Genomic DNA, 6,000 nt, shown 5'->3' on the forward strand with positions numbered 1-6,000 from the left:
ACTCCACTCCCACTGCTCCCAAGACGTTCAGTTCAGACTTCTCTGGAGTCATTCTTCACCAAGTATTGCCTTGCCTTAGAAAGCAAAGCAGATACATCTCTATTGAAACCTTGGGGGAGTTTCACTCTAGCTGGGAGAAAATTCTGTCTCTTATCCTTTAAGTTAACTCTGTAGACTGTGAGTCTCCTGCTTCTAGAGGTCACCTATTCTTAGAAACTTTACCTTTTTTCTGACCTTAAGGTTCCTGACACTGTGGTCAGGATGCTTCTCAGAAGCTTTGGTGTAAGCTCAGTGTATCCACCTAATGAGAAAAGGAGTACAAACTTCCAGTTCAAAGAGATAATGGGAAAGATGTAGAATTAATTTAAAGGCTACGTTCGCAAATTTTTTTTTCACAGTTAAAAGCCAAAAATAATATACACCTTTTTCTGATTAGTTACTATTCACAATAAAGAACCAAAAAGCAAAAAAGTAAGGGAAGTAGGAAGGGAAGTATGGAGGGAGGGAAAGAGATGAAGGAAAGGAGTGATGGAGGCAGGCAGAGAGGGGGAGGGGGAATCAGAGAGGGAGGGGGAGAGAGAAAGAGGGAGAGAGGGAATGGGAGAGAGAAGAAAGAATCAGGAATCAGAGGGAAAGGAAGGAAACAGTAAGTCCTATCCATAGCTTAGGAGCTTTGGCAGTTGAAGGTTGCTGGGTAGGGAAAATCAGTTTTCTTCAGGGAAGAAGAGGCCAGTTAGGTTGCTCATGCTTCAGTGGGTGGCCCTACAGTCATGCACATATGGGCATTGATTGTACTCAGTGGGCTATGAAAAGAGGGTGTGGAATCAGAGAGAACTAAAATGAAGTTGGAAAGAGAGTGAAGGGTACATTTGATCAAAGTACATTGTATACATGTGTGAAATTCTCAACGAACAAATAATATAAACATACATTTTCAGTTGAATTAATTCTTAAGAAAAATGCCAAAAAATCAGAGAAGATTAGCTTGTAGGTTGATGGAAAAGCAAGGTTTGAGTGAAGACTGTTTGTATAACATTATGTAGTGGGACTAGGGAGTCACAGTGTATGTTTGGCAGGCCCTGGACTCATGCTGGGTACACTCCAGAAAGGCCACAGCAGGAAGGAAGACTTCACACCTTCCCTCTCACAACATCCATCTCTCCTTCTGTGTCTACAATGCTGGTGGGAAAGCTCCCTGTCGCTAGAAGCATCTTCATCAACTTCTGCTCAATATAGCTATTCATGAGCTATTCCAGCACATATCTGCAACAGAAGGACATGTCAGAACTTTTCACACAGCAGATTCCGATGAGCCACAATCAGCAGGAAGCCATGATAACCATTTTGAAAACTGCCATAGCTGCAGATAATAATTCTGTCATAATAATAGCTACAAGCTCCCTACAAATGCACAATTATCATGGTTGGTGGAAATTCTGGCCATGTAAACTGTGCCTTATTTATATTTACCTCTTAGGAGAGCAAAAGTTTGGCTCCTTTGGCAGAAATTGGTGTACTTTCTCCAAATTCATACCCCTCTCACTATGGCGTAATAAGGCATAACCTGAGTTTTAAAACTGAGGTACACTCGGTTTTCCATCTCCTTTGCAATGAGGCAAGGACACCTGATTAAATCTTGGGCAGAATATTACTGTAAATGACATAAACAGCTTCTGATCAGTCCTTAAATAAAAGGCACACATGTTTCATAACTTACTCATTTTTGCAGTGCTTGTGTGTGTGTGTATGTGTTACATTGAAGACTTAGTATCTGGATATGATTTACCTATATTGAACCATGAGATCAAGCTAGGTTTTCAGACTGCAAGTCTAGTAAAACAAAGGAGACCACACAATAGATTGTGATACAATACTCACGCAAATCACTTGCGAATTGCCTATCAAAGCTTTTATTTGTAAAATAAGTTTCTACTTAATTTATACCACCCTAATGTTTTTCAACATTCACAGTCAAATCTAATGCTAAAAATTAGAATAACCTATGTGCAGTTTTATAAACATTTAGAATTCAGACTGAAGAAAGCAGATAACTGGGTGCCTACAAACCTACCTACCTACCTGAGTTTGGTCTACAGGACCTGTACAGTAGAAAAAGAGGATGTTTTCTATACCATTGTTATCGGATTTCTGGGTTTGCATTACAGCAAGCATGCATCCCACATTAAATAAATAAATAAATGTTATAACAAGATTTAAACAGAATTCAAGCTTCTCCAAGGCTTTATCTCACTAATAACTCTAGAAACAATGAATAAAATGAAATATGTTTGAAAATAAAACAGATTCATATGAAGTAAAATGTATTTAGAACAAGGACTATGTCTCAGTGTTTGAGTAGTTGGCAAGCTTGTTAAGGACCTAGGTCTGAACACTGACAGTGGAAAGAGAACACATGGAGGGACCCAGGGCTCCAGCTGCATGTGTAACAGAGGATGGCCTTGTAGGGCATCAGAGGGAAGAGAAGCCCTTGGTGCTGTGAAGGCTAAATGCCCCAGTATAGGGGTATGCCAGGACAGGGGAGTAGGACTGGGTGGGTTGCGGAACAGGGGGAGAGGGAGGGGATAGAGGGTTTTCAGAGGGGAAACCAGGAAAGGGGATAAAATTTGAAAAGTAAATAAAGAAAATATCTAATTTTCTTTTTTTAAAAAGCAAACATGTAGACAAATAAATGAACACAAAGAAAAATGATCCACAAAAGATTAACATTGTCTTATTTATAGACATTTCTCCCTTTAAATAACATACTCATAAAATAATGTTTTATATTTATACCATATAACATTAAGAAAAGATACACAATTTAATTAGTTCTCAAAGAGACTTCAGAAAAAATAATTATGTTCTTTAATACTAATACAGCCAAAGTGCATGTATTCAGGTATTCCTGGTTAAAAAAAAACACACACACATAAGTATTTTTCTAATAGTAAAGTGTATTTTTAAATCTTAGAGTCAATGACTTGAGTTTCCTCTTGAGTTTGGACAGCTTCAACTTTACACATAGAAAAATGCTCATGCATGTAAAATGCTAACTTCAGTTTTCCTTCTCTTTGTAATGTGTGAAAACTCAAGCTGGCAAGAAGAGAGTCTATGGCTATGTAAGCAAACCAGCTGGCAAATGCTGTTACTTCTTTTCTAAGCTGAATAAATATTTTACATGTCTTAGTAATTATAAAATAAAAGCAAAACCTTTGTTCTCCAATTGAACTGTGCTGTTGTTATTCAGGCTGTTGTGAAATTAAAATAAGCTGGAATAAAAGTCTAAACTCAAATACGATATAGTTTTCACTAATGTCAACATAGACATTCCTATGACAGGATTTATGGCCACACATTGGTTTGGCCATGTTTATTTATTTTGTTTCTGGTAATATAAAGGCTTTTTGAACATTTAATTATTTTGCATGAGTAGCTGTTTATCAATTAAAAGAGAAAAGCCAAGTTGTAAATCACATTTTGGAAAGATTAAAGTAAGTGAATTTGAACATGCAGGATGCTGTTAAGGATAAAACCGTATTGCTAGTGTTTGGGGGTTTCAGAATTATGGTCCATAATTTTTTCCTTCTGCTCTCCATGCTTATTTAAAATCTGTCATTTATTCAAAAGATCTCTCTCTCTCTCCCCTATGTGTGTGCCACACTCATTTTGTATACATGTTTATGTGTATAAATGCTGCATATAAAGGTTTCAGAGAAAAGGGAAGGAAGGAGGGAAAAAGGGAGGGAGGAAGAAAAGGAGGGAGGAAGAGGAAGGAAGGAAAGAGGGAGAGAGCTTGTTAGGGCAGAAGAGCACCTCATTCTGATTCGTTCCAGAACTTAGTACAAGTGTATTTGTGTCTCTAATCAAACCTACATGATTCTCATTTGATACCTCAAAATGCATAAATGTATAAATCAATGCAGCTTGATTGCTGGCACTCACATGTTGTTATGTTTAAAAATACTTTAAAATGATGGTTTTACTTCATTTGAATGACATTGGCACTCTATATAAAGGAATGAGTTCAATCTGCTTGTAGTTAGCATGGAGAGAGGAAAAAAAAATGGAGACAGAGGCTTCTTCAAAACAGTGTTTAGCAGCAGAGGGACCAGGACATGGGAGGAAGTGCCAGGGATTCTGAAACTATGGCACGAGTCGCAGAAATCTGCAAAAGTTAAAGAAACACCACATATGGATGGAATTGTACCTGGTAACTATAAAAAAAATGAAAAGAAAGAAAGTCATGCCCCAATGAGCATTTTAACATTTGTGGAAACTTTTGAGATTACAATTTTATTATATTTCTTCCTTCCCTCTCCTCACCCCAGTATTTGCTATGTATCTCTCCACACTCTGTTTAATGTCCATATCATCCTTATTTTTACTAATAGTTAATGCATACATATATGCACATACATACAAGTTTGTAAATGTAACATGTACAGTCCATATAAGGGCTGGCCATTTGGCACTGGACAACAAAAGACTTTAAAGACAGTGATTAAATAGGTTGAGTGTAGAGCCTAATTCATACCTTGTTTCTTTGTTTTTGTTTTTTGTTTTTTGTTTTCCCCTGTCTTTGAATTTAAAGACAAAATTATAAGCAAATAAGCATTGGCTTTAGGGCAGCCGTGATTTGAGATCATCACAATTGCTGTAATCCGGAGCTGCTGTTAATTTAGGATAAAGAGTGACTCGTTTCACACTTAAAATGCTTTTCACATTTAGTTCCTTCCAACTGATTTCCTAAACCCTCAAGGATTCTTGTGCTTTATTTTTTAGGAAGGGGTCCATTAACTTGCTAAGAAGTTTTCAGAGAAACTTCTAGCTGACCTTGATAGGAGTTTGTGAAGCTGCAATCTAAAAACAAGATGAAAATGGATACAAGGACAACCATTTTGTCAGTATACTAGGTCATGGTGGCTGTTGTCAAAACATACAAAGTCAGCTAGTCAAAGACGTATAGAAAGTGATTTAATATTTGAGCTATAAGTCTGTGTATAATGTTGTATTATGGAGATGGAATATTTGCTTTCTTTCTTGTCATTATTTATTTAATAAAAAAGACGATACTTATGAATTTAATTTGTGCATCTATTATACATGTACGGGTTTAATATACATGGGTGGGTTTAAATTCTAAAGATTGAAAAAAATGAATTTCTAGGAAGAAAAATAGGGATATTATTAGTTTACAAGTCCTAATAGAAGTGTTCTTTAAATTTTCTTTTAAACTAGTCCTCATTCATTAGGAATCAAAAACAAAAAACAAAAAATAAAGTAAAATTACTGTAAGCTATGCAACCATGATCAGTTTATTTTGTAAAATGAAAGAAGCATGTATATGAGATTCACTTTCATAACAAAATATAAAATAGAGTATAATATTCTAAAACAGATTTCTGGAAGCACTCATCAAACTCTTCTGAAAACTTAAGACGACTAAGTAAGTACTTCCCAGATCCCTCTCTGTAGCTTCTGGTAAACAGTACTCCATTTCCTGTGTCTTAAGTCTGACCCAACTCAGTGCTTCATCTGAGGAGACTATACTGTATGTGTTTAAGACTGGGTTGCTCTACTCTGATTTATGACATGTTGTTTCATGGTAGAATATCCTTCTTTCTGAAGGTGGGGAAGAAATTCATTGTATAAGTAAAATCACAAGGTAAAGTTGTTCTAACATATATTCCTTTAATAAATTAATGGGCTTCATGGTGTGTTCACACAGAAACATAATGCCTCTCCTTCCCAGTGAACTCACTTATCATTGCTAAAACCTCAGTGCCTACTCTCCTTTTTTTAATATTTTTTATTAAATATTTTCCTCAATTACATTTCCAATGCTATACCAAAAGTTCCCCATACCCTCCCCCCTACTTCCCTACCCACCCATTCCCATTTTTTGGCCCTGGTGTTCCCCTGTACTGGGGCATATAAAGTTTGCATGTCCAATGGGCCTCTCTTTCTAGTGATGGCCGACTAGGCCATCTTTTGATACAT

The 6,000-nt window shown here is 36.5% G+C and overlaps 1 pseudogene; it reads right to left on the reverse strand.

The window, feature by feature from the left end:
- The window catches only part of LOC110292447, a 32,522-nt pseudogene that overhangs the window by 25,438 nt on the left and 1,084 nt on the right, over positions 1-6,000 (reverse strand).

Source organism: Mus caroli, chromosome 4 (assembly GCF_900094665.2).
Source record: "Mus caroli chromosome 4, CAROLI_EIJ_v1.1, whole genome shotgun sequence".
Taxonomy (NCBI): domain Eukaryota; kingdom Metazoa; phylum Chordata; class Mammalia; order Rodentia; family Muridae; genus Mus; species Mus caroli.